Genomic DNA, 19,637 nt, shown 5'->3' with positions numbered 1-19,637 from the left:
ACCAGCTGACCCTACCAGTGCGAAGAAGGTGCTTAAAATGTACTCTTTTTAAAATATACCCTAATTACTCTAAAAGCTCAAAAAAAGGTTCAGTGTTATATTACAGTGCTGATATTATGGTATATAAAACAATCCTTATTTAAAGCTGCTAAGATATGTCAATAAACTATCTGGAGTGCACTATAGCATGTATGCACATCATAGATCCCCAAATATAACGTTAAAGATGCATATTCTTCCAACGCGTTTCTATCGCTTGTAACAACGACATCATCAGGGAAGTGTCTTTAAATTAACAGACGGGGATAAATATATAACCCTCTAACACTACTCATGAGAGGTTCATTAAAACAAGCAGCAAGCAAAACAACCTAGCAATCCCACAATTACAACATATGTATTGCTAGGTAGAAGTAACAGGATTCCTCATCCAACCAGGGTCACTGGTAGAACTTTACCCCACAAGTTGGCAGTGACTATTAGTTGTCCTGTAGTTTGTGTAATGGCGGCGCACTCCTGCAATGGTAGAAGGGTTGGCTATGTCTGCCTGACCTGCGCGCAGGTAGGGTCAGCTGGTGTTTTGAGATATGATGTTAGGGTAGCCCAGAATATTTTGCAGCTAGCAGAGGGATCACATGACTACAGGGGTGCCAATTATTGCTTACATACAGTTCCCAAGACAGCATAGGGGTGGTTCTAAGAGACTGATAATGCACTGCATTGTGGTCGCCATCTGTGAGAGAAAGTTGAGCAGTGAGCAGTGGAACTACAGATCTCAGAAAGCTTTCACACTACAATGCAAAGCAATTTGAGCAAAACAATGTGTAGTGGGCTGACCTCAATGACCTGCGGGGGTGTGATGAGTCAATAATGCAGCCGAAGGTCCCCTCACCTGTTCCATGCCTATCTTCCAGGATCCACTTTTATGATCTACCTTCTGGCAGGCTGTACAAATGGATTGCCTATATTACGGATCTGTGTTATGCCCATGCATTTATGTCTTTGCTATGTAAGTAATATATATTTGGTATTGCAGCATGCAGAAGTGAAACATTTAAATTATAATAATAATAAACCTGAACTGTGAACAGAGAAAAAAAAAAAATTAAGGATTTTTGGTCACATCACATCCTACAGAAAAGTGGAATAAAAAGAAATCATAAAGTCCATAAAGTCATATTTGCATGGTATCATGAAAAATACAGATCATGGTGCAAACAATATGGAACAATAAGAAAGTTATGGGGGTCAGAATATGGACATTTTAACCCCTTAAGGACTCAGCGTTTTTCCATTTTCATTTTTTCCTCATCACCTTCTAAAAATCATAATGCTTTAAATTTTGCACATAAAATTCCATATTATGGCTTATTTTTTTGCACCACCAATTCTACTTTGCAGTGACATTAGACATTTTACCAAAAAATCCACGGCAAGAAGGAAAAAAATTGATTGTGCGACAAGATTGAAGAAAAAAATTTCATTTTGTAACTTTTGGGGGCTCCCGTTTCTACACTGCATTTTTCGATAAAAATCCGTTGACAGCCGTCACGCCCCCTCCCATAGACTTGCATTGAGGGGGCGGGCGTGATGTCACACGGGGGCGCAGTCATGACGTTACGATCTTCCGTCCCCGTGGTCTAGAGCCAGACCCTCCAGCGCTTCCGGAGAAGTAACAGGTGGGTGCTTCGTGCTATATTGCGGGGGTCCCCACGATCAGACATCTTATCCCCTATCCTTTGGATAGGGGATAAGATGTCTAGGGGTGGAGTACCCCTTTAAGTTGGCTAAGGTAAATGTCTTGTAGAAGCTAAAGACACTGAAAACTTACGTATCTATAGCAGTAACGCTTCCAAATATATGCCTTTTTCCAATTGGAATGTCAGGGGAAAAAAGGTGTAATCTTTAATGTGAGATTGTTTTTCAGAAGGACATTTCCCTGCTGTAGTAATCTGGTTGATTCCGTTTCCCATGCTAGCTTGTTTAGGGTGTCCATAGCAACAGATATCATAGCTTGTGAAGTTATTGCAAGAAACGTCAGCTTTTCCAGGGAGCTGATATGGTTGGTATTTCCTCTCTAGTAGTAGTATGTTCAGTAACAGTGATATATGACAAATCACAGTAGCATGTTTATTTGAGTCCATTGTTTTTTGTTTGTTTCTGGTTTTTTACTTTATACTTGTCTTGTTATTGGTACTTGATGCTGTATTTCTACTATGAAGTTTACAAAAAAAAAAAAAACATTTTTACATGCTACTGCACTCTTTTAAGGCGTACCTATCATTAAAAAAAAAGCACATTTATTAGATTACCCCTCATTTAAAATGATGACAATGGGGTTTTGGTGCGGTCCCTGTTGTTACTAGGCACCTGAGAGTCCCTTCCATGGTGCCAAGCGATTTCTCATTCTCTTCATTTCAGGGGGTAGGATCAGAGCAGAGGTATTTGCCAGTAGTACACATATACTTTAACTACTTCCTCCATTACTTCTCTGGCTAATCACAGAGAAGTACAGTACATCCCAAACTCCTCTCTGATATGTCATAACATAGTGCTTGTGAAAGTGCACTGGACAGCCTTGTGCTGGACTGGGCTGATAATTTACACAGTAAAGAAAGTTAGACTAAGCCCTGCTGCTTCTGAGATAAGAGGGAAGCCTTAAAGGGGTACTCTGCTCCTAGACATCTTATCTCGTGACCACAGTTGTCATGCCCCCTCCCATAGACATCAATGGAGGGGGGTGTCACAACTACAGCCACCAGAAGCCAAGCATAACTACTTCCTCCATTACATATCTGGTTAATCACAGCACAGTACATCACATACTCCTCTCCGATATGTCATAACATAGTGCTTGTGAAAGTTCACTGGACAGCATTGTGCTGGACTGGGATAATAATTTACACAGTAAAGAAAGTTAGACTAAACCCTGCTGCTGCTGAGATGGGAAGCCTTAAAGGGGTACTCTGCTCCTAGAAATCTTATCTCCTATCCAAAGGATGGGGCATAAGATGTCTTATCGCCGGCGACTGGGACCCCCCAGCGTTCTCTAGCCCAGCATCCCAGTAATCCACTGCAGGGGAAGACCTACACTCCGTGCGGGATTACGAGCGACCACAGTTGTTACGCCCCCTCCCATAGAGTTCAATGGAGGGGGGCATCACAACTTCGGCCACCAGAAGCCCAGCATAGCTGGCATTCTGAACATAAATGTTCAGGACCCCAGGGTGTCGGCCCGAAGATCGCGGGGGTCCCAGTGGCCGGACCACCACAACCAAACATCTTATCCCCTAGGGGATAGGATGTCTAGAGGTGGAGTACCCCTTTAATTTACTTTTTTTTATTGTTTTTCATAGACAGACATAATTCACAATGCATACAAAGACATATCTCATTCTGAATTCAGGTAGAAGACAGACATGGTGCACATCTACAATCTTGCACAATGATCCAATTGCTTCTCAGCATAATATCAAAAACTAACAGGTTGTTAGTATACATTTTTGATCAAAAAGTACAAAGCCCACTCGCCACGTCAAGGCCACCTATTTAGAGTGGGTCCCTAACGTCCCTAGCATAAAATGGCGCAGCACTGGGCGGCGACCACCACCGCCGCGACACCAGTGCCCACAGGGGGAACGACCCAACTGGCAGAGCGGCCCCAATGCCACGCACCCCACCGCAGACACGGTGCCACGGCAGCAACGGACGCTGCACAGCACCACACCAGTGTGAACAGGATGCTACAGCTCACTCACGATGCTCTCCCAGTCATTCTGGGAGGCTGCTAGGAATGAAATGGCCCATGTGTAGCTAACTACTACTTATATAGGGTTGGGCTGAGGGGGTGGGGAAGAGTGCAGACACATGTTCAAAAAAAAAAAAAAAAGAGGGGATAGAAAACACAATGTGAATTCATGTAGAAGACAGACATGGTGCACATCTACAATCTTGCACAATGATCCAATTGCTTCTCAGCATAATATCAAAAACTAACAGGTTGTATCTCATTCTATCGCCCTATCCCACCCATCCTCACTTTCGAAAACCATTCCCATTACCTTGCATGGAAAGTGCTAATCCTCTGGACACTAACAAATATAGGTGTGGTATGGGGTGTGAGGCAGGGCAGATGGACTTACCCTAGGGGCAGATGGCATTAACCCCTTGTATTCGTGATGCCAAGGTGTGGTTTATCCTCCTTACCACCCTAAGTTATACCGCTGGATCCTGGGCTAGGCACGGGGGCAATAATGACTCCAACGCCAAGTTCGGGACAATGGTAGCATTACTGAGTGACAGATGGTACAGTTTATACAGTGGAGCCGGGCCCATGGAGGTGACCAGTGACTTCAGAGACCTCAAGGGCTTGCTGGGACTTTCAGTTGTTTTTGACAATTTAGTGCAGGCCATGTTGACTTGACAATGGATGACAGTGACTGACTTGACTTGACTGGAGACAGACTAAGCTGTGACTTTAGCTTACTTGTAGACTTGTAACTTGTGGCTGCAGACTTGACTTGAGGCCTCCTATGACTCCAGACACACTCTTAAGCTCGACTGCACCTCAGCAAAGACTCAGGAACTAAGAGCGAGAAAAAACTCCTCCCAGGATGGGGGAGACTCTGTTGGGGTCCCATTGGTCATCCTTAAGTCACCTGGTCACTGATACCTCCTGGGTAACAATCATATGAAAACTCACATGACAACTGGTGATCACATGTTAACCTTTCTTAAAGGGGTAGTCCAGTGGTGAAAAACGTATCCCCTATCCTAAGGATAGGGGATAAGTTTGAGATCGCGGGGGGTCCGACTGCTGGGGCCCCCTGCGATCTCTCTGTACGGGGCCCCAGCTCTCCGGCCAGATAGCGGGTGTCGACCACCGCACGAAGCGGCGGCCGACACACACCCTCAATACATCTCTATGGCAGAGCCGGAGATTGCTGAAGGCTCTGCCATAGAGTTGTATTGAAAGGGCGTGTTGGCCGCCGCTTCGTGTGGGGGTCGACACACCCCTTTCCCGCGGGCTGTCGGGGCTCCATACAGGAGATTGCGGGGGGCCCCAGCGGTCGGACCCCCCGTGATCTGCAACTTATCCCCTATCCTTAGGATAGGGGATAAGTTGTTCACCACTGGATATCTCCTTTAAATATGCAACATTCTTATATACATAACATAGGGGATAATATACAATTACAGTAGAACAGATGCAGGGGGGGCCAGGGGACACTGCAGGGAGGCTGCCAGACAGGGCAGCAAGGGTACAGGATAACTACTCCTGCACTTGGCCACTCCCCCTCTTAAACACAGTCATCCTCGGCGCCCAGTCCTGGAGGGCGGATGACTGGAAGTTGCCACTGGGGCCTAGACTGACAGTTCCTGGGGCACTATTGTCAAATGTCCTTCAAAGGTCTGAATAAAAAGGACTGAGATGAGTCCATGTAGCATTTTTGTGAAAATGTCCATGTTACGCCTAGCGCTCCGGGTCCCCGCTCCTCCCCGGAGCGCTCACGGCGTCTTTCTCCCTGCAGCTCCCCGGTCAGTCCCGCTGACCGGGAGCGCTGCACTGTCATGGCCGTCGGGGATGCGATTCGCACAGCGGGACGCGCCCGCTCGCGAATCGCATCCCAGGTCACTTACCCGTCCCGGTCCCCTGCTGTCATGTGCTGGCGCGCGCGGCTCCGCTCTCTAGGGCGCGCGCGCGCCAGCTCTCTGAGACTTAAAGGGCCAGTGCACCAATGATTGGTGCCTGGCCCAATTAGCTTAATTGGCTTCCTCCTGCTCCCTGGCTATATCTGATCTCCTCCCATGCACTCCCTTGCCGGATCTTGTTGCCATTGTGCCAGTGAAAGCATTTCCTTGTGTGTTCCTAGCCTGTGTTCCAGACCTCCTGCCGTTGCCCCTGACTACGATCCTTGCTGCCTGCCCCGACCTTCTGCTACGTCCGACCTTGCTTCTGTCTACTCCCTTGTACCGCGCCTATCTTCAGCAGTCAGAGAGGTTGAGCCGTTGCTAGTGGATACGACCTGGTCACTACCGCCGCAGCAAGACCATCCCGCTTTGCGGCGGGCTCTGGTGAAAACCAGTAGTGACTTAGAACCGATCCACTAGCACGGTCCACGCCAATCCCTCTCTGGCACAGAGGATCCACCTCCTGCCAGCCGGCATCGTGACAGTCCATACATGTCCTTTCAATAACGGGACATAAACATGTGGAATTCATTACCCTTATAACTACACTTTTTTTTTTTTTTTTGTGCACTGTACCCGAAGATACTGCCATATCGGGTCAATGCATAGGGCGACGGAAGCAAGCTTCGAAATCGGCCCCCGTTCTAGAAAAAATACATTTAATATATGGTCCCCAGATAGGGGACGTATCAGATATTAAACTGATAAGAACAGATACTACACTTGATCTTAGCCAAAAGGCCGAGAAGCGATATAACTACACTTTTATCACATTTAATATACTTGAGTCAGATCAGGCTGCCTGAGGCTCTCTACATGATGCCTTAGCTACTTGGGCCCCTCGGCACTAACCACTTTTCCCCAGAACTCTATACATGTTTTTATATAACATACCAGTGTTACCTTTATATACAGCAACTCTGTCATTCTACGTACTTTATATTTCTAGAGGAACCCTCTGGCCAGGAGAGTACCCTGTACACGTGAACAGGAAAAATGTTAGACAGGTGAATTATGGACTGGAAATGTACATGTTAGATACAGTCCTAACTAGGCATTTGACAAGCTTATATAATACATTATGTAGGCTGACTGAATTAGACTATGTGTTATATTGACAACTTTGTAAACAGTACTACCATTATTCCTTATACCTAGCTGGTAGTTATGATGGCGGTGAGGTAGTGGCTACGCTTCTCCTGATCTGGTCAGAATACCTCCAATATAAATTGCCATGAACAAAAGACACTGTACACTCAAACATTTTCGTACAAACACATTAGCCCTCATTTACTAAGAATGGAGTGTTTATCTTGGAGTAATTTCAGGTTTACTCCGTGTACTATTCCCTTTGATTTACTAATCTGTCCCACGTTAATTTCATTTTGTGTCGCACTGGTTGAAATTTGTGTGGCACACGCTAAATTGTGTGAAAGGGAATGGGCATGATTCAGTATTTCAAAAAAATTTTTTTTATGGTTGGGGCTACCTTGATAAACTTATCTTTGGTTGTAATATACCCTGAAACCTGTTAATTTGTAATTGAAAAAACATTAAAAAAATATTAGATTACAATAAATACAATCATGATCATGATGTCTTATGTACAAGTTTTAATTATAAACTAAAAGGTTAATAAGTCATAAAAATAGGTAATGAACAGATATAATTAAATACATTTCCAAAAAAAGGGGTTTAAATAATATACAAAGGTCTATAAAAAGGTTTTCAACATAAACACTCCATTTTAATTACTTTACCGACTGGTGTCAACAAACTCACACGTTTTTATGTGTATTTTCACACACACTCGGAGTGATTTTCTACTTTTGTCAGAACACGCCCCTTTTTTCAAAAAACACGCCCTTTTGTTGACTTTTAAAACCACTTGGAGAGATGCTGGTTCATGTCGGTGAAACGTGGTGCATAAAGTGTCGCACGAGCTGTGCGACACAATTTTGGTCTCACCATGTGCATTCACTTGCGCAAAAAATATAAATGAAAATATATTACTTTAACAGTATACAGTTTTTCTAGTACCGCTCTACAGTTCTGGTACGTTCTGAGTTCTCAGTAAAGAATCATGGCTAAAAGCCAGGCACATTCTTACGTATATGGTTACGACTAAACTTCTTGACAAGTTTGTCAGGTACTTCTTCTTGAATGTTGCATAACCTATCCCAAAAAAAGTACTTCCCAAAGCAAAGTTAGTGACAAACTGATAGAGCATAATTATCACTGGTAGACTTCTTCAGCCTGGATATTTGCCATCCCAACCTCACCCGTCGGACTGTTTCCGAGGCTGGGACATGTAACGTGGTCCACGGGACTGTGCCCCCTATAACAGGTAGACTCAGTAATGGTGGGACTTATGGTGACCACCATTTGTACAGCAGCAGCTTGCACCACTGGGGGAATAGAAGTTGGTGCCTGTTGGGCCGGACAAACTTCCTCTGCAGGAGTAGGCCAAGGCACATTAGTTGGTGCCCGCTGATTAGGCCAAACCTCCTTGACCACAGGAGTAGGCCTGGGCACATCTGTAGATGACTGGACTGTCAGAACTGAGGGATGGGACTTCCCTGGCAGGGGAAGAAGGTGCTCCCTCATATATTGTATCAGTCCAGGCTCATCGCCAAACAACCACTTAGGTAATGGTGATGACCACGGCTGTACAGCAGACTTCTGGACCTGGGGGGTTTGCTCTTGGCTAGGGGTAGAAGGAGGGGTAGAGAAAGCGGCCTCAGCCGGGGTACTCACTTCTGACTCTTTGGTGTGGATTCCTGCCCATGACCCGCAGGTCCGGTGGTAAGGGGGCCACTTTACAGGTGATGATCCTCTTTAAGATCTCGGCGTGCCCTCTGCCGGGGTTTATGGGCAGCCTCCATCGTCCTCAGCCAGCGGGACTTGGTAGTAGGCCTCCTCAGCCCGGATGGTGATCCTCTGGAGATGGTCAGCTAACTCTGTGTTCCAAAAAGAACATTCCTTGCGCTGCAGCCGCGGCGACTTTCCAGGCCTCTGGCACCATATTGGGACTCTCCGACCTCGTGCTTGCCTGTTCCACCATGTTTCTCCACTTGCTGACTTCCGGCAAACTGAGAGGATAAGGCCGCGCTTCTCCTTTTATGCAGGGTTTCAGGAAAATGGCCGCTGGCCGGAAGTGAGCCAGCGGTGCGGCGCTGACTTAAGCTCCCCCGGCAACAAGGGGATCTTTACAGGGGCGGGACGCTGACCAGTGGGGGACATTTTTGTGCGCTTCTCCGGCACATCTTTAACCCTTGCAGGTACAGGCAACACTTTGTAACACAACATAGCTTCAGACCTGATCTTGCATTTGGTTGACACAGTACTTGAACACTTCACAATGGTGGTCAACAGTCTTTTCTTCACCTCCCCCTCTATTTCAGAAGTGCCTCGGGTAAAACACTTTCCACTGACAGAGTCCAGTACACTTTCTGGTGCATATTTTATTTGCATCGGCATGTGATTTTCTGACAATACTGGACACAGTTTAGACTGGGGAGGACTTGTCCCATAAGGTGCACACCTGCGTCCTGTTCGTGATGCCAAAAGTTGTGGTATGGGGTGTGATGTAAGGCAGATGGAATTACCCGAGGGGCAGATGGAATTTACCCCTTGTATTTGTGAAGCCAGGTAGTGGTTTATCCTAAATACCACCCGAAGGTATACCGCTGGATCCTGGGCTAGGCACAGGGGCAATAATGACTCTGACGCCAAGTTACAGACAACGGTAGGAAAATAAGTAATTTTTAGTAAATGAAGAGATTTACAAAAATGTTAAAGGGGATCTGTCAGCAGTGTCACCCACACTAACCGGTTGGTACAGGCTGGTAGTGCGGATGACACTTATGATAACAATATTTACCTATTCCCGATCCATCGTACCCTTTGATCGTTATCCTCCTTATTCGGGCAGCAAGGCTTGGTGTGCCTTGCTGCCCAAACAAGAAGCTGAGCCTGCACACCAAGTCTGATGCCCAAACAAGGAGATAACAGATAAACAAGACCACGGTTCGGAGATAGATAAGTATCATTATCATCCGTGTAACCTGCACAGTCCACTTCAAAGGAGCTTAGCTGCAATACCAGACATGATAGGTGTGTTGCAATCGATGGAGTAAAGTAGCATTTATTTTTTACTTCAGGACAACATGTTTAAGACTCATTTACTGGTGTACACATAACATAACATGACTTGATGAAATTCCTTCATTTACCTAAAACATAATCTACGGAAATTACATAGGAGCAACCAACAACATCTACATAACATAAGTATAGTATATATAATGTTTATGTAGTTATGTGTAATTTTGTGGTCTTCTCATTCTATGTGGATATTTAATGTCCAAGCCACAGTTTATACTACTTTTTTTTTTGCAAGCAAAACTTTACACAGAGATAAAGAAAGTATTTTCTTTCAAACATTTGCCTGATTTTTGAGTAAATAGTTCTTTCCTTTTCAATATTAGCCCTTAAGGACTCAGCGTTTTTCCGTTTTTGCAATTTAGTTTTTTTCCTCCTTACCTTTAAAAAAGCATAACTCTTTCAATTTTGCACCTAAAAATCCATATGCTAGCTTATTTTTTGTGCCACCAATTCTACTTTGTAATTACATCAGTCATTTTTCCCAAAAATCTATGGCGAAACGGAAAAAAAAATCATTGTGAGACAAAATTGAAAAAAAAAACGCCATTTTGTAAATTTTGGGGGCTTCCGTTTCTACACAGTACATTTTTCGTTAAAAATGACACCTTATCTTTATTCTCAAGGTCCATATGATTAAAATGATGCCCTACTTATATAAGTTTGATTTTGTTGTACTTCTGGAAAAAATCATAACTACTTGCAGGAAAACTTATACGTTTAAAATTGTCCTCTTCTGACCTCTATAACTTTTTTATTTTTCTGCGTATGGGGCGGTATTAGGGCTAATTTTTTGCGCCGTGATCTGAAATTTTTAGGGATACCATTTTTGCATTGATAGAACTTCTTTATAGCTTTTTATTAATTTTTTCTTGATATAAAAAGTGACCAAAAATGCACTATTTTGGACTTTGGAATTTTTTTGCGCGCACGCCATTGACCGTGCGGTTTAATTAATGATATTTTTTTATAATTCGGACACTTCCGCACGCGGTGATACCACATATGTTTATTTTTATTTACACAGTTTTTTTTATTATGGGAAAACGGGGTGATTCAAACTTTTAATATGGGAGGGGTTAAATGATCTTTATTCACTTTTTTTTTCCACTTTTTTTTTGCAGTGTTATAGCTCCCATAGGGACCTCTAACACTGCACACACTGATCTTTATCATTGATCACTGGTTTCTCATAGGAAACCAGTAATCGACGATTCTGCCGCTTGACTGCTCATGCCTGGATCTCATTCGGCGATCTGACATTGAGGAGGCAGTTAGGGACCCTACGGCTGTCCAGCAAGCTGTTCGGGATTTCACCGCGGCTATCCCGAACAGCTCCCTGAGCTAACCGGCATACTTTCACTTTCACTTTAGACGCGGGTTCAACTTTGAACGCCGCCTCTAAAGGGTTAATAGCGCGCGGCACCGTGATCAATGCTATTAACTAATAGCCGTGGCCCCGCGTTATAGATCGGGAGCGGACTCATGACGTACCGGTACGTCATGAGTCCTTAAGGGGTTAAGAAAGATCTATTTGGCATATACAATCTTGTCTAAAATGAAAACATTCAGTTTACAACAAAGTTTGCGCAAGTAGCAAAGTAATGGCACAAAAATAAACCTGCATGGAGGACGTGTAAAACTTCGCTCTAAATCGGGGTCACCCCAGTAATAGCTGTAATGTTCCTGGCATTTTGGAGAGGCCATGACCCCTGGCTAATACTGGACCTCACCGTTCGCAGTGATGCCCGATATTAACCCATTAGACATGGCAATCAAATCTGATAAGCGGTCAAAAATATCCAGAAATACTTCCTGGCAGCTCAGCAGAGCTGAAAGGGACCACTGCGTTTTTAGGTCCGGTCAGAAAACCGGATACGGGTCAAAAATGAGCCGACCGGAGTAAAACAGTGACTCCTGTCGGCTCATTAAAATAAATGGATTTTAGCGTTGGTCCGGCTGGGATACGGGAGCACACGGTTTTCCCCTCTCCCAGCCAGATCCAGCACCTGTACAGTGAAAATGTGGTGTGCATGCACCCTAAGTCATGTTTTAACAATAGGAATCTTTATTGAACAAAAATATATACAGACATGATAAAAACATTAAAAAGACCAGCAACAGTCAGACTGCAAGACTTGCTGAAGTAGAGAAAATACCACATAAGTAATATTGCACATAAATTGTTATTGCACAAATAGATGTAACACAATATTGCACATATCACACTATTGCACCTCCATAGAGAGCCCATGTATGGGCATATACACTATAGACTATATAAAGTGTCAGTTAGCAATAAATAAATACATTAAGTGGTAAGACAATGAGGGACACAAAAAGAAGACATGATGGAAAGAGTAACAAGTGTGAATAGGTCCCCGCAGAATCACAGAGCATACCCTAGACAACCAAAAGCCTGCTCGATTCACATGTCTCTGGATTCATAAACTGAAATCAGCCAATCACTTGGGACTTTCACACAGGTAACTCACCGCACTTCAAGGACAGGTCTCTCTTAACCACACTCAGCAAGTCAACCCTTATGCCGTTTTGCACTTAATGCTTCATCAGTGAGTATCATGGGTAGTGATGTACACACGTATTTATATGCATCATGACCAATAAGAAACATAGAAAGAAAGTCGATCAACTACCTACAGAGAGGGAATACTGGTGTGCGTATCATGGCGGCAGCCATCATTGTCAGGACTGCTCAGGCGCCCCCCCCCCCCCCCAGGTGACAGAGTGCGCCCACTTACGTCACCACGTACACACAGCATGAGGCTGGCGCAACTGTCGGCAACGCTGTGTGTGATAGAACAGACGGCGCATGCATAGAGCCAAGCCACTCTGACAAACTTTATTAAAACACTGCAAATGGACAACACCGCTGCCTATACTGAAACAGATAAGGATGGAAGTGGGGGGAAAAACAATAGAAAGACAAGAATAATTGAGAACAAAGCAGTGAAAGAACACGTAAAAAACATAAAAACTAAACATGATAGACACAATAAAAAAGGTGGAAAACTAATGAGTGACTAAGTGCTCAATTGTATTGACAATATTTTTATTTATGGAGACAAAGAAGGCCCTGTAAAAAATATGTGTAAGGGTGTAAGTGGCAAATCACTAACAAAATACCGTAGAAATTAATGAAAATGAAAATAAGTTGAAAAAATGCATAAAAAAATGAATCTATATACAATATTAAAGTTCATATTGTGCAAACTTGAAAAGTGCATAAGTGCAGTAAGGTATAAAAATATGATGAATATTAAATAATGTGCATATACGGAATTGCATATAATATCGCCTTATGTACCAACCTGCAAGCTAAATAAAGCTAAAAATAAGATATATAAAAGTTACAATATATATATATATATATATATATATATATATATAGAATACACATGAGACAAAATTATATAACTGATGAATAATGTAACGTGCAATTCATAGTAATTATCTGCATAAAAAAATGTGCAAGAAAAATATATGAATAAATATAGAAATCCATCCATAATAAACTGCGATAAAAATTTCATAGGAATTAAAGGAGCCCTGAAAATTGGCAAACTGTGTCGTGTCCATTCCTGTAGATAAAAAATACCGTAAGAGACACATATATGCAAAAAAACAAAAAATAGGAAGAAGGCCCAAACTGAAAAATAAGAATAGAAAAAAGAGGGGAAAAGGAGAGAGGAAGAGAAAAAAGGCAAAGAAAAAGGAGAAAAGGAAAAAAGAAAAGCAAAAGGGAGAGATGGGGGGGGGGGATAGCACTAAGGAAAGGATAAAGTTGGCTATTTCGTTATTTGGTGACGGAAGATAGTAACGGGAGAAATAGTGCATGCACTATTTCTTCCGTTCATTCTCCCGTCACAAAATAACGCCCGTTATTAATAACGGACTATAACGGATTAAAACGGATAATGTAAAAATCCCATCGACTATAATGGGATTTTCTAACGGACGTATGGGATTTTCTAACGGATGTTTAACCCCTTAAGGACGCAGGACGTAAATGTACGTCCTGGTGAGGTGGTACTTAACGCACCAGGACGTACATTTACGTCCTAAGCATAACCGCGGGCATCGGAGCGATGCCCGTGTCATGCGCGGCTGATCCCGGCTGCTGATCGCAGCCAGGGACCCGCCGGCAATGGCCGACGCCCGCGATCTCACGGGCGTCCGCCATTAACCCCTCAGGTGCCGGGATCAATACAGATCCCGGCATCCGCGGCAGTTCGCGATTTAAATGAACGATCGGATCGCCCGCAGCGCTGCTGCGGGGATCCGATCATTCATAACGCCGCACGGAGGTCCCCTCTCCTTCCTCCGTGCGGCTCCCGGCATCTCCTGCTCTGGTCTGAGATCGAGCAGACCAGAGCAGGAGATGACCGATAATACTGATCTGTTCTATGTACTATACATAAAACAGATCAGTATTAGCAATCATGGTATTGCTATGAATAGTCCCCTATGGGGACTATTCAAGTGTAAAAAAAAATTTTAAAAAATGTAAAAGTAAAAGTAAAAAAAAAGTGAAAAATCCCCTCCCCCAATAAAAAATTTTACCCCCAAAAAGCGTAAAAAACATTTTTTATAGACATATTTGGTATCGCCGCGTGCGTAAATGTCCGAACTATTAAAATAAAATGTTAATGATCCCGTACGGTGAACGGCGTTAACGAAAAAAAAAATAAAAGTCCAAAATTCCTACTTTTTTAATACATTTTATTAAAAAAAAAATTATAAAAAATGTATTAAAAGTTTTTTATATGCAAATGTGGTATAAAAAAAAGTACAGATCATGGCGCAAAAAATGAGCCCCCATACCGCCACTTATACGGAAAAATAAAAAAGTTAGAGGTCATCAAAATAAAGGGATTATAAACGTACTAATTTGGTTAAAAAGTTTGTGATTTTTTTTAAGCGCAACAATAATATAAAAGTACGTAATAATGGGTATCATTTTAATCGTATTGACCCTCAGAATAAAGAACACATGTCATTTTTACCATAAATTGTACGGCGTGAAAACAAAACCTTCCAAAATTAGCAGAATTGCGTTTTTCGTTTTAATTTCCCCACAAAAATAGTGTTTTTTGGTTGCGCCATACATTTTATGATATAATGAGTGATGTCATTACAAAGGACAACTGGTCGCGCAAAAAACAAGCCCTCATACTAGTCTGTGGATGAAAATATAAAAGAGTTATGATTTTTAGAAGGCGAGGAGGAAAAAATGAAAACGTAAAAATTAAATTGTCTGAGTCCTTAAGGCCAAAATGGGCTGAGTCCTTAAGGGGTTAATGGCCGATTTTCAGGGTTTTCATAACGGAACATCAAACGGATCTTTAAAACGGATGAATTTTATAGTGTGAAAGCAGCATTAGTTTCCAGTGATAGGTTTTTCTGTTCTGATTTATGGACCCCATGTAGTTTGGATAAATTATTCAGCCCACATTTTTGGTTAAATGCCTTTTTTTTTTTTTTTTTTAGAAACACTAGAGACATCTCGCATTGGTTGTGTATGTTATTTTAGCACATTCCCATTCAGTTGAACAAGAGTGATTCTCTGAAACACAGCTAACCTTTTTCTAATCTTACCGTCAATAACCTTCCTTACCAATCCACTATGAGAAACACAATGTTGACAACTATTATCAATTTTCATGCTTTTAGCACAGATTGCTAACTTGAGACAGTGGCCTACACACTGTTCATCTATACTGGCTTTTGAGGTGGATAATAGGAAGGACACAAATGGCACATGCCCTAGGGCTTCTACTACCTTAGCCTTAACCACCCACACTTCCTTCCCAGGTCAGTTCTTCAAATCCCAACTTTCAGCATACTCTTGCCAATGTCTTAGCCATAGAGATCACATTTTAAATGTAATGACCTTATGCGGCTGATGCTAAGTGCCCCATACCAGGGAAAGGAATTCCTTCTTAACGGTAAGGTCACACAAAGCGCATCCGCAGCGTATTTGATGCTGAATGGGCTGCCGGTAGTCCAGCAGTGAAAAGTGCTGAGTCATCTATCACATTCTATCGCAAAACACTGAATTTTTCATTACACCGGCAGTCACAGAGTGAGTATGTGTTTATATATATGTGTGTCCACTCATAAGGGGAGATTTCCTGCTGGCAGTCACGAGCTGACACATAGAACTACCCCGTTGCACCAAAAAGCTCGCTCTGCAGTCTCTCTGTGACTGCCGGCAGTGCATAAGCTGCGGATGCGCTATGTGCGACCCTACCATAACTGAAACAGCTATCAGAATCTCTGGATCAACATCTCACCTCCTGAAATCTACACAGTAGCAAACTAGATAATGGAGGTCAGACAATAAACAAAGAACAAGGATCCTGCTCTAGTCATGGTATTAGCCTTGTATTAGATTGGGTTAAATGCCTGAGAAGAATATTCAAGAAATAAGTTAATGGGTCTGAGAATATGGGAAATGATCACATGGTTAGGTTTTTAATCGCAATATTGAATCCAAAGCCAGGAATGGATTAAAAAACAAAGAGCAAGCTAGCAGTCATTTGGCCGTGTTGCAGAAGAGATGGTAGAGACATGTCCATTTTTTATCAAAAGATGGCTGCAAAGAAAAATTACACTTTTTTTTGTTAAAAAATTACACCAAAAATTGTGTGTGAACATAGCCTCAGTCTTTTATTTATACATGCCCTCTATTTATGCCCTGCTCCTGGCTTAGTCTGATAATCGTAATGATCATCATTAAAAACCTGAATGTGTGAACACTTCCTCAAGGCACAGCCAACAGCTTTTTACTTAAAGGGGTTCTCTGCTGCTACAAACTGTTCCAAACGCTGGAGCCGGGAGTTCGTGATGTCATAGCCCCGCCTCCTCATGACATCACATCCCACCCCCTCAATGAAAGTCTAGGGGAGGGGGCGAGACAGCTGTCACTCCCCCTTCCATAGACTTGCATTCAGGGGGCGGGACTTGACATCATGAGGGCGCAGGGCTATGATGTCACGAGCTCTCAGCGCAGGCTCCAGTGTTTGGAACAGTTTGTTACACACAATGTAAAAACAAATCTGCATGTTAATACCTATTAGGGTTATTTGGACCCAAATAGGTATTAACATGCAGATTTATTTTTACATTGTGTGCACATATTCTAAAAGTCTTACCTTATGATCTAGCCTCGGTTTAGGGAATGTTATTGGGTTGGTAGGCAATGGCACTCTTTGTGTTTCATAGCTCTCTGCACAGATTCAATACCATTGATTATGGAGGTGATCTGAGGATTGAATGGGTTAAAAGGGTTATTATGCTTAAAACTTAGATTTCCTACTACACCAATTATTTATTTTTATTTTTGGATGATTTGATGGCTTGCAAATATATTTTGCAAACAGGAAATCTGTAGTCATCCAAGTGGGATTTTCTCTGAACCAATCTCATAAGAAACTTTGGCTAAACTCTATTAGGGATGATGCATTCCCAACACTGTTGGGTTTGCTTATGATTCTGACATTCCTACTGGAACATTAGAAATTAGTGTTTCTGTCTGTAATACTGTTTATAGCCTTAAAATTCATAGTATTAAAATGTTATGTGTTATTTATATTCATGGACAAATCGCACATGAACTATACAAACTGCATAATATACAGTACATTGTCATTGACAATGCTTGCATACACACAAATAGAAGATTATGGGGGAGATTTATCATTGCTTTTAGACCATTTTTTTTTGTCTATGCTTTGGCGCAGTTCAGGCGCAAGCAGCATATTTTGCGACTTTTATGCGTCTTTTGATAAAGACAGTTTCACTCTTTTTGCCTACCCGTAGAACTTTTTATTTTTAACCATGCAGTGGTCACGTATTTATCATTTGCGACTTTTGTCAACAGCCGCTATTTTGTGCGCAAAGGTACTTTTTTAGGTGCAAAGCTACCAGTAGGCGTGAGAATCACTTCTACCTTCCGCGATTCAACCTTTAACCTCTTGTGGACGACAGCCCGACTCCCCTTCTATAACATGCACTCAGGAGCTGAGTGCGGGTCATAGCTGGATGATCCTGGTGGCTATCTGCGACCAGGACCCATCTCTAATGCCAGACATCACCAATCATGGTGATGCCCGGCTTTAACCCCTTAGACAATGCAATCAAATTTGATTGTAGCATCTAAAATGCAAGTAAAAATGTCAGGGCAGCTCTGTGAAAGTAAATAAAAACACCTAACCTGCCAAATTCAGGACCCGGGTAAGTATCTACTTCCCTCCCTCACAAGTGTCTAGAAAAAGTGTATGTGGCAGAGCTTTTCCACCACATCAGAGCTGCGCAAAATTCATCATCCTGCTGCACCTTCTTGATAAATAAGATGCACGCTAGTCAAACCCACCACCCAAATAAACATGGGAAAATAGCTCTACCGTAGACAACCTTTGGTAAATCTGGGCCTATAAGCTTACCCAAGAAGTACGCAGTTAATAAATCCATGTGTACTATAGATGTCACTCCAAGGTACCCTGATTCAGCCACATCTGGAGGACATGCTCTACCAAAACGTGCGCAAAAAAATGCGCAAAAAAAAGGGCTTGCGCAAAATTTTGCGCAAAAAAATACACACAAAACAGGGGTAAAATCTTTGATACATGTCCCCCAATGTATGTATGAATAAGGGTGGCTGACACCTGAAACACCATACGTTTTGTACCTCACTGTTCATGGTTTTATATAATAAAGGACATATGCATCTGCACTTTATCTGTGTTGAACATTTGTTCTGTTTATATACACAACAAGTTTAAAGGGGTTATGGCAGCCATTAAAAATATATGTCTGAGGTTCTCGTCCTGATGGAAACCTCTGATGCACCCAGTGTGAAGGAGTCTAAGAAGGGAAAGGCCTTTCATATGTTGGGTATGTTGATGTATAGCACATGTAATTTCCATTTCTGCTCCCACTAATTATTGTCAGCAGCAGCATGAAGTGGGAGCAGAGCATCATCGCATGGGCCATATTGCACTTTATATACTCAAATTCACTTTGACATCTATGGTTATGTCTGTTTCTGATTTTAAGTTGAGAGTTAACTAAGGACTTAAAAGACATAAGGGGACTCTCCAGCGCTTTTCATCACTTTGAAAATCCCCTCTCCGCATATGACTTGGAAGGACAGAATTGCAGGAAGACGTCTTGAACAATTTTGGCTTGTGGCTCTCTTTAATGAAGGGCCGGAAAATAATAATAGGAAAAGAAAACAATAAATAAGGAATTGTCAATATAGAGTAATAAAGACAAGTTAAACAGAGTACCGTATTGTTCGCCATATAAGACGCTCCGGCATATAAGACGCACCCAATTTTAAAGGATCAAATTCTAGATTCTGAACCTTCAACCTGCGGACCTCCAGATGTTGCAAAACTACTACTCCGAGCATGTCCGGACAGCCGTTGGCTGTCCGGACATGCCGGGAGTTGTAGTTTTGCAACATCTGGAGGTCCGCAGGTTGAAGACCACTGGTATAGGAGGTAATACTCACGTGTCCCCGCCGCTCCGGACTCGTCACCGCTTCCCTGGATGTCGCCCTCCATCGCTGTTGCCGCGTCCCCGGGGTGTCCCCGTCACTCCGGAACGTCTCTGCGGCTGGGTATCCTCGCTCTCCGTCGCCGTCATCACGTCGCTACGCATGCCACTCCTATTGGATGACGAGACGGTGTTCGCACCGATGAAGGAGAGCGCCGGCCATGCAAGGTTTCCTGCACGGAGCAGACACCAAGGAG

General features: G+C 42.9%; 1 protein-coding gene and 1 non-coding gene across 2 annotated transcripts in view; both read right to left on the bottom strand.

Annotated features, from left to right (window-relative positions):
* Positions 1–12,541, bottom strand: part of NDNF (neuron derived neurotrophic factor) — a 72,050-nt gene extending 59,509 nt beyond the window's left edge. The window contains exon 1 of the mRNA XM_056564201.1: positions 12,517–12,541. The gene's annotated coding sequence lies outside the window, so the exon portion shown is untranslated. The remainder of the gene's footprint in view (positions 1–12,516) is intronic.
* On the bottom strand, positions 6,252–6,444 carry LOC130337287 (U2 spliceosomal RNA). The gene has a single exon (XR_008878206.1). It is a non-coding gene; the product is annotated as a U2 spliceosomal RNA (small nuclear RNA).
* Positions 12,542–19,637: the final 7,096 nt, after the last annotated feature.

This window comes from Hyla sarda, chromosome 1 (genome assembly GCF_029499605.1).
Source record: "Hyla sarda isolate aHylSar1 chromosome 1, aHylSar1.hap1, whole genome shotgun sequence".
In the NCBI taxonomy this organism is placed as follows: domain Eukaryota; kingdom Metazoa; phylum Chordata; class Amphibia; order Anura; family Hylidae; genus Hyla; species Hyla sarda.
Note: the sequence above shows the minus strand (reverse complement) of the source record. Positions and strands in the feature narration are given on the sequence as shown.